The following is a 10,511-nucleotide window of genomic DNA, read 5'->3' as shown; positions in this document are numbered from 1 at the left end:
TCACCTGTTACAATTGATCAGATTACACTTTCTTGGTCCTCACAACGAAGCTCTAAAAATCGCTCACAACAATCTACTCGACACTACTTTTGCACTGCGCTGAGAATTCGAGGCAAACACCTTGCTCTAATTTTTGTTATATATAAATGCAAATGTAGGATCCTTAGAATACTTGTATTGGAAATGCCGGTCTGTGACATTTTATAGAGATATTACATAAGGATTTTGAATTTCACTTATAAATAACTCGGACAGAAGTGAGGCGTATGGGTTGGCTTTTGAATGCGATGCTCGCAATCCACTATTATGATAAGACCCTTATAATCACCCCAGTGGTAGATGCGACCGAATAAATATATAAATAAAGTACACAAATAATTGCCTTCAATGTTACTTCTCGTTGTGGGTGAAATGAGAAAACTACATTGGAAGTTAATTTAAGTTTTTCATATAATATCATTAGTCATATTGATATTATCAGTTGAAATAGATTTTTTGATACCGTAAACCCAATTGACATTAGTATTTTTAATTAACTACATATCGTTGTGTCTCCTCGAATCAATTTCAATAATTTGATTTTTATGCACCACTCTGTATTTTATGAAGGTACATCAAGGATAACAGTTTTTATTTATTTTAAATAAGTCAATAGATAATATATTTTATGGTACCACAACATCGACCTGATGTGAAATAAACAAATAATAAATGTAAAATTCCACTTGGCATGTTAAGGACTGCTACTTTTTTGGCAATCGGTATTTGGGAAACTTAATTATTTAGTAGTCTATATCACACGGTGGTAGATGTTTTATTCAGTAATATTATTTATTCTGCAATTGTGACGCAGCTACTTTTATCTGGAAATATATTTGATTTAAGATCAACTTTGCTTTCAGCCTTTCTATAAGAACAATAATTAGCGTGTCGCCATTTTAAGATTAGTGAAATCAGTGTTTTATTCTTTGACTTATTGGAGTGTTATTGGTTGTGTTATTTTACAGGTTAGTACCATCATTAAGTTAATAATGTAATTGTTATTTTTTGCTTCAAAATATTTACAGTAAACATTGTAATTGGCCAAATATTTACTCTGATTTTTGAAGTATGAAAGGCAACAATTAACTTCTACGTTTTTTATTTTATTTTGTATAGTTTTTTTTATATTATTGCCGCTGTTGTCAGAGCTATAATTTTTTTGGGAGATATAATGAAGTTTTTATTTCAAACTGATCTCACTGCATTTTTTTAAATGATATAGTCATATATGTAGTAATTAACGAGACACATGTAAAATCTATAATAATTGTAATTGTTGGTAACTTGCTAAAAAATAACGAAAGGATATAAAAAAGTGAAAACAGATCTTTAGATATTTGTGTTAGAAGACTAGTCGCACTTGAGTACTAGATAAATATACGGAAAACTTGATCTTAGCCTCGGATCCAACAGTATTTTCGATTAATTCTCATTCTAATAACTTTCAGTGACAATAGGCCAGTAAAATAAAGTCAAAAAAGAATCCGTTGGGAGGAGCAAGCTTTAAATCATTTTAAAACCCTCTAATTATTCATAAATAAATGTAATCTGAGTTTGCACCAGTCCAGGTTGTGAGCTTAACTTTTAGTAACCAAAAACTGCCAATCTATTACACTATTTTAAGTTTTTTGCTTGTAGCTGGAAAACATTTGAAAATACAGAAGACTAAATTCTACATCGAGTGACATTTAAAAAATCAAATTTCGGTTTAGTGGTATAGCCAAAATCGAATGTTAAAACCTTTTTCGGTGCGAACTCACATTTTGCGGCTTTCCAAGACCACATATTTTGAAATAGATACTCCTACTGAAAAAACACGTGGGATAAAAGTTGTGGAGAATAAAATTTCACGTTACATAGATACCTTAGCTTTTAAATACATTTATTTGAAATTAGAAATTTGACATCAATTCGAAATCGTTTGTTGTTTCGTCGTTTTGAGTAAATTCGTGTTATTTAAGGTGAAAAACTATCAAAATTTTACACTAAATCAGCCCTTCTCATTAATTTGCAATGCTAAAGTAATATGCATAACCTGAGTATAAATTGGAGTGGTTCAAATAACTGAAGTCCTGAGAGCTGTGGGGACAGCAAGGATCGCGGTCTTGCGGGATTAATTATTGCGTGAGCAATAGCACAGGTACCTTGAGGGTTTCTGGAATGTCATTATCAATGTCCTTCAAAACTTCGTCTACTTTGGGGTAAGTATCAAGACCATAAATCACTGACCTAATATCCTCGCGGATAGCGACGACTTTCACTATGCAAGTTACAATTTTGTTTTCAGTTTTTTCATCAGGAATTTAGCAGTTATGACAAAGCCCTGGAAGTCTGATAGTTCTGACAAAGTTTATGGTTTTCATTTTCTTCCATGTATTCACAAATAAATGAGTGCAAGGGTCATTTTCAGTTCGTCAAACTAACAATCCAGTTATTGCATCTTTTTTCAGGAACTTGATACTGCAAAAGCGGTGGTACCTGGCCTCTTCATCAACCAGATCAGTTTTTCACCCTAAATAACATGAATTTACCCAAAACGACGAAAAAAACGATTTCGAATTGATGTCAAATTTCGAATTTCAAATAAATGTATTTAAAAGCTAAGGTATCTATGTAACGTGAAATTTTTTTCTCCACAACTTTTATCCCACGTGTTTTTTAAGAATAACACTTTCTTTTCAACATAATCAACTTTTTACTCACACTATTTTGAGACTTCAAAATGATGCAAAATATAGTATTTCAAAATTGACTGAATTAAAAAACAGAGGCAGTTATAATACGTAGAATTTTATACTCTACAAATTTTATTTCACGTGTTTTTTCGAGCATCTGTTTTCAAAATATGTGGTCTTGGAAAACCGCGAATGTAAGTTTGCACCAAAATACGATTTTATTTTTCGTTTTAAACATTAGATTTTGGCTATACCACTTAACTGAATTTGAAGTTTTATATGTCAATTGAGGCAGAATTTAACTCTCCATATATTCAAATAGAATAACGTTTTTAGTCCGACGCACCGTTTTCCATCTTCAAGTAAAAAACAATTTTGCGGTTTTTTAGCCACCAAATGTTGAGCTGACCAACTGAACTCAGATTTCATACATTTAAGACCAAATAGAGGTTTTAAAATGATTCCCTACTGGCTGAAAATTAATTCTTCAAAATATATTGATTTGATTAGACTACAATGTCACTATTAAGTTGCAACAAAGTGGAGATCCACCTCATTATAAGCATATTGTGAGGAAATACTTTTAAAATGTGTTTCTCGGAAGATGAAGTGAAAAATCTGGTTTTATAGAGTTCAATCAATTAATAACCGTAACATTTATTTCTCGTATTATTTATTAGCAATTTAAATGAAATAAAAAAAATTTTTAACTTTAACAATTACCATCTCAAAAGTTTCTCCAATCCCAGCCCTGCAGTATAAATTTTTCCCTATATCAGAGCCATTCCTAAAATGAATCATATCCCACATCTTACTATCTCTCCCAGAAAAATTACCAAGCTACAAGCTTATCTCTCTCTCCAATATTAATTAGTTTTTCTAATTGAATAAATCTAATAAAATTTATAAGATCTTGCAAGCCGTTTCTGATATAATGTAACATTCAGTCAACACTCGATATGAACATAATTTGTTACTGTGGTCTTGGGAATCCTTATTCTCGATATCATAAAGTATAATAGTTTATTGTAATTATTAATGTCGCTTGATTTTGATAATTTTAGTCTTTCAAGCAATACAATAAAGCATTTTTTGGTATAAAAAAACCAAATACATAATAATAGATTTACGAAGAACCACTATAAGTTTTCTAATTGAAAAATTGCCAGCTGGAGATGTTCCAACACATTTAGCATTGACTTCTAGAAAACCTTCTATTAATAATGAACAATTATATGCACGATATGATTCAATATATGATAGTAGATTGTATAAACTAACGTACGTTCGTGAAGTTGGCGTGATAGATATGTGACAAAAACACATTAGGGAGAAGGAAAGAAAGAGAGAAATGAAGAAAGAATGAGAGAAAGAAGCAAACAAAGGAAGGAAGGAAGAAACAGCATATCATATATTGCTTTTATTCTACTGATTTTGGTGCACTGTAACCAATTATTAAACATGAAAAATCAAAAACTTTCAATTGACAATTTTTACCAGGTTTCTCTTTTTGGTTTTCGATTCTATTTCAGGGATTTTTCAATTTGTTTCAACGCCTGATCTATTTCTCAAATATCGACATGTCTGTCCTATGTACGGTTGCCATCCGTTCGGGTTTCCTCGGATTTATACTAGCTTAAAGGGTATCGGAGGAACGTCCGGGCCGGGCTTTATTCGTAGTCCGGATTAAATTTAAAAAATTTGAAGTTTTGGGCTGCTAGCGACACACGCATTGGGCTTGCACGCTACGATCAACCGACGAATTGATTAATACAATAGTTTGTAACAAACTGTAATAAGATTCTCTTTTGTTAGTTGCTATTGAAATTATGACTAAATTTAAATTTTAAACTCTGAAAATAAATAGAAAGGTAGTTTATAATATTTTTAACTGTTTTTTGTTAGACTATGTTTGAAAAAACCTATTGACTTGCCCGAGTTCTGTACTCTAGAATCCGGGGTCTTGATCTGGTAGTCAAATTTTTGAGTTGGCAACCCGTTTTAAGTAAACAACATCATAATTATCACAAGGACCGTCATATATAACAATACTTTTTATTATAGTTATTTGATAACTGCTAACAAATCCCTTCTGCATACTAAGTTTACATTTTGTTTTAAGATCTATTTTTTTGTTAATTTTATCACTTGATGCAGTTTCTGTTCTATTAATAGCTATATATATATATATATATATATATATATATATATATATATATATATATATATATATATATATATATATATATATATTCAGCTTGTGCTATTCAAGATCTGCTAATTGTATACCCCTCTCATCCAAACCAACAATCACTGATCTTTTTCGAAAGATAGGATGACAAGAATTCTTCTTCTTCATGTACCATGTATATGCTCGGGCACCTCTCACTTTTCCCTGTGTTATGTCCTCCATTTACCATAGATAGAAGAGACCTGCAGTTTAACGATGAATGCGAATACAAATCACTTATTTTCTAGACGATTCACACAGATGACCCAAGGTTAAATCAATTTTCTAATTTAAGTTTAAGTCCCTAGATGGATTTGCTAGCGTTAGTAGATATCAAGTTAGTGGATTTGACACAAAATTGGATAATTTATTGTTGTAATACATTTTAGAGTTTCTTTGATGAGATGATACATTGTAGTTGTGTTGTGCTCATGTTTTTGTGCATCATGTATATTGTTCATTGAGAATTATTCAAAATGACTCATAACGTTTTAAGATGGCTGCTGGCTATAAATGATACTAAATCATTGCAAGAGATTTATTTTGAAGTTGAAGTGATAAAGATTTTATTTAAAATATGTTTATTTAAAAAAAGCGTTGTCGTAGTGGGATTGTGGCAAGTTTAAACACCAAACAAGTGTACTAACTCTAATATATTCCGAGCTTCCGATTACTTATGGATTCATCGTCTGGGACTGATATTATTGTCAAGTATAATGTAAAAGTTTGTATCAAAATATAAGAGTAATAAAAATTACTTACATGAATTATATTATTGTTATACTTTTATACATATTTTTATATTGTGCTTAATCATAATTTCAATCCCAGACTATGAATATATAAGTATGCGAAAGCTCGGAATATATTAGAATTAGTACCCTTTGGTGTTTTATTTCTCACAATTCCAGTATGACAACTCTCATAATCTAGCTGGCAAAGACTTCGTTCCAATTCACATTTATTTAAAAATAATATTTTTTACGAGATTTATTTTCATCTTAATAATAACACATTTCGTTTAAGTTATTATCATAATTAAAGGATTATCATATTATCATATTACTATTAAAACTCGATTTGTCTACATCTAGGACTTTTGTTATTAAATTTATACAGTTTCATATTTTAGTACCAAAAAACTTTACTTTTGATTGACTTTGACGTACTTTTTCATTTGATATAAAAGAATCTGTATAAAAGATAAGCAGATGCATAAAAGAGAATTAGCAACATTTGAACGTTCGCTCTATGGATCAGTATAATGTAGAGTACTTTGAGTTGTATTGTCTGATTTTTTAGGAAGAAGTGAAACATCTTTTGGTTTTTATCTCAATTAGCAGAAGAAAATAATTCCCGCTGTACGAAAAGTTCACAATACTAAGCTTACTCGATATCAAATTTAGATGCTACACTCTGTATACACTGAATTAATTATACACAAATTCCTCTTTGTCTTTTGACTTCCAATTTTGATCTTTACACTAATGAAATTTTTGGTTATACGTAATTTATGTCTAGTGGTTCATATACCAAAAAAAAACTACAAGAACCTGGAAGAAATATTTTTCGTTCCATTGAAAATTTGCCAGCAAATCAAATTTCGTTATTTCTGCTGTGTTGATATTTTTAAACTAAAACTAAAATACTTTCTGTGTATATAAACACAATTTTTAATGTGACTTATCCCCTCCATCGAACCCACATTCGCAGATAAATAAGACACATAACCTCGACGTGGACTCGCTACTGAAATAACGCTTCTATTTTTTTTTTAAATCTACTTGACAATAATGGAAACGTTGAAAATGTAATATTTTCTAAAAAATTCGTTCTTCGCTAGTATGTTTTTGGCAACCGTATACTATTCTAAATATATTTAGATACCTGAATTGTTCTCAAAGTTGTAAATAAGGTAGTGAGACCCTCATTGGAAACCAAAATTTACTCTTTCACGCGACAGTCAGTGGTTAGTAAGTGTGGGGTGCCCAAATTTTATGGATTTCTCCTACCAATTATATTTAGTAAGTATATTATGAAATTTTTATCAAAGCTATGGCTCTAGTAATAAATACTTAATATGCAAATTAATTTTTTAATTCGAAAATTTGCGAAATTAATAAACGAACTCTCATTTTTGTATTTTGCTAAAATGAAAATAACAATGTTGATGTTTAGCATAAATATTTCATATTAACTCTCTCATACTATCAAATATATTTTTTTTCAAATTCACTGTAAAATATTAACACATCACTCAATAAGTCGACCTTATTGAGTCTTACTATGTATTGAGTGTAAGACTAACTAAGAAATACAAATTTTTTGCCAAAAATTGATTTTATTTATCAATATAATCTCTGTCAAGAGCAATACAATAATTTCTCCGTGCTGAATTTCTTACCGACTAGCATTATTTGAGGTTTGCGAATAGCCAGTAGTCACTGGAGGCCAAATCTGGACTATACGGTGAAAGAAGCAATTTTTGGTGAAACAGTGGTTTTTTCTTCGACATAGGAGGCCGTTTTTTCTTGATTTTTGCATTCAAACGATCCAACAATTCTATGTAATCGGTTCATCACGTGCTGTCACATAATGTCTCTAAAATATGATTTATCACATGTAACTATGGCGAAGCACGGCTCTGAATTATCAACACGTTGTTCTTTTTTATTGTCTGTGAGTAAACGCGGTACCCACTTTGAAAAAAGCCCATGGTCAAATGTTTATGCATAATTGTGAAAACACCTCCTTCTGATATCTTTACTGCCTCAGCTATCTAACGCAATTAGAGCTTACGATTAGATTTAACCAGTTTGTGTACTTTTCATGTTTTCTGGAGTAAACAGCACAATTGGGCGATCAGAACGTTCATCATCGGTGTCTGACTACGTTTAAATTTAGTTCTTTTCGATAGAGTAGAGTCCGGATAACTCTTTTGAAGCCATTGCTGAGTTATACAGTATTTTTTATCAAGAAACAATGATAAATTAACAGACGGAATTGTTTTGAATCCATTGTTTTGAAAATAACAAAATTAACTTCACCTGAATGGCTGTTACTTTTTTCTGACTAATTGAAATGTCATGAAATTCTACATATAGTCTTTTGAAAGCTGGTACTTCCTAAACGACATATGGATTTGACAATGGCAGGGCCATCTGTGTGTCAATCACACGAGTTATTGAATGATGTAATATATCAACGATATGCAAAACTATTCTAATTTAATTGGCTATACATACCGCCAAGGTAAACAATTACTTTGGAATTTATTTCGCCTTACAATTTCACCTTTTTTAGTACCGTAATCAACAGTTTTCTCATTTTATTTGAACATAAATCCAATAATAACAGTCAAGATCTAGAAATTTCTATTTGAAATTAACTGATAAAAAAATGTTATATATTATTTTATTCTCAAGATGCATAAAAAAGAGAAGTTTCGTTGTACATAATGTATAATATATAACCTAATACTTTTGCACTCCACAAGACTTTCAGTGTTTACTTCCTACATACCATTCTTACCATGACTGATCAAATGACATTTTTCAAAATTTTTTAGTTGAAAATTCGGTTATAAGAAGAATTTGTTACTGTAAAATTAGTAAAACCTTAAACGAAATATGGAAAAATGTAGCTACTGACAATTTTCCACAAAAGTAATACAAAAAAAATTTGCCGACATTGATCAATGGTAAAACGATCATATGGAATGCTTTCAAACCAAATTATATCGTTAAAATACTTGCACTTTAACGATTCACAAAGCTAAGCTAAATGAAAAAGTTCTCATACTTAGCTTGATGCATAATGGTTCTGAAAATGATGTCGAGTTGTTAATTGATTGAGTAATATAAATTTTCCAACTTACTACTCATATCTATAATTTTGATTCTAATTGCCAGAAGAACTTGCCTCCGAATATAACAAATATAAAGAAACAGAAGCTTGAAAAGATGAGCATCTGTATCCATTCCAAACAGAAATTATGTTAAGAACAATGAAACTAACAAAATTTGTGAAAATCGTGAGATCTGATGTGTATCTACCTTTTTATTTCGGAAATTGAGTTTTTTCAAATACCGATTATTTCACCAACCATGGTACGAATGGGTATACTGACAGGTCAATAGGAATATTGTTGGGGCCTCTAAATGAAAAGAGAATGTTAGTTTTACAGATGACATAATTGAATACAAAATCTTACATAGAAAGCTTACAACATTATCTAAACAAAGTGCGACTCTATTAGATTGGGAACTCAAGTATACGAGGTCTGGCTATTAAATAACGACACTGGTTATGAGAAAGTTTTTTATAATAAAAATTTTTCCACATTTAAATGCTCCCCTTCAATAGACTACCCTCCTATCGCCACTCACCTTTCTATCCTTTTTTTCAATTGATCGAAGCAGTGCTCGAAGTCTTCTTTGCTGAGGTCTTTTAGAAGCTCTGACTTTTTTTGGTTTACCGCTTCCATCCACGCAAATCGGCTCTCTTTCAAAGCAGATATTTTTTTAACCTTTCAAAGAAATCTGAGCAGACCCATTGACGCTTTTGGACAGGAGTGAAATTTTTGGCACCAGCTTCGCACAGACTTTTGCCATGTGTAATTCCCCGTGTAAAATGTTTCTTATCGGCGTTCACTCACTCGGCAATCATCCGGATGCTCATTCAACGATCTGCATGCACAATTTGGTTGATTTTGGTTACTGTTACCGGAGTTGAAACTAAAACGCTTACACCACTCAAAAACACGCGCACGAGATAGAGAATTGTCTCCATAGGCATCTTGCAACAATTTATAGCAGTCAGTCGTAGTTTTTTGCAATTTAACTATTTAACTACTCAATTTAAATTTGAGATTGATACTTTGCTCCTGTTTTTCATCACACGGTTTTCGGAACGAGAAAAAAACACGTTCGTTTCAAACCGCTACTGCACAAATACTATAATAGTGACGGAAACGTGTTTTGGGACGTTTATAGACAAGATATCTAGATACCCAACGCTCTACTCGTTTTCATCCCACAGTCTCGTTATTTAATAGCCAGACCTCGTAATCTGAACAATTTTTTCTAAAAAAAAACCTGTATAACGGTTCCAAACACAAGAGGTGGGAAGTATATTTTGGATAGCTTTGTATATTTGCTTCGGGTTTTTTGTTAAATTTGTGACTTTTTTGTTGCATTTGAAACTTTGAATCGTTCTCTTATTTTATTAATAGTTGAATCAATGATCCGCTGACTGAGCGAGTTCACAGTACTTTATCGTATTAGCTAAATATTCGCTCCATCTTATAGGTAACTAAAGAATAGACTAAAAAGAAATATTGTAAATTTTTGATTATTAATTATGGAGTGTTACCCCCTTCCGAAAATTAGTTCTGGCTACGCAGGGGTCTGACTGTTAATGGAACATATAATGTTGGTTCTTATTGTTGCTACAAAACAAATGGTAAAGAACATATTAATTCAAAAAATCCTTTAGAATTATGACAAATAACTGCAATAGGTCGCCATATGTAAATTATTAATTCGAAGATAATATATAATTGC

At 31.2% G+C, this 10,511-nt stretch overlaps 1 protein-coding gene across 2 annotated transcripts in view; it reads left to right on the top strand.

Moving 5' to 3' along the window:
- The first annotated feature begins 641 nt into the window (after positions 1 to 641).
- LOC130901722 (proton-coupled amino acid transporter-like protein pathetic) overlaps positions 642 to 10,511 on the top strand; it is a 39,857-nt gene continuing 29,987 nt past the window's right edge. Inside the window, exon 1 of one of the 2 annotated variants that reach the window (XM_057813280.1) lies at positions 642 to 1,007. The gene's annotated coding sequence lies outside the window, so the exon portion shown is untranslated. Of the gene's footprint in view, positions 1,008 to 6,641; positions 6,972 to 10,511 lie in introns of those variants that run through there. The other variant, XM_057813279.1, reaches the window with a different exon arrangement.

This window comes from Diorhabda carinulata, chromosome X (assembly GCF_026250575.1).
Source record: "Diorhabda carinulata isolate Delta chromosome X, icDioCari1.1, whole genome shotgun sequence".
Classification (NCBI taxonomy): Eukaryota; Metazoa; Arthropoda; class Insecta; order Coleoptera; family Chrysomelidae; genus Diorhabda; species Diorhabda carinulata.
The sequence above is the reverse complement of the archived record's forward strand: the minus strand, read 5'-3'. Positions and strand labels throughout refer to the sequence as shown.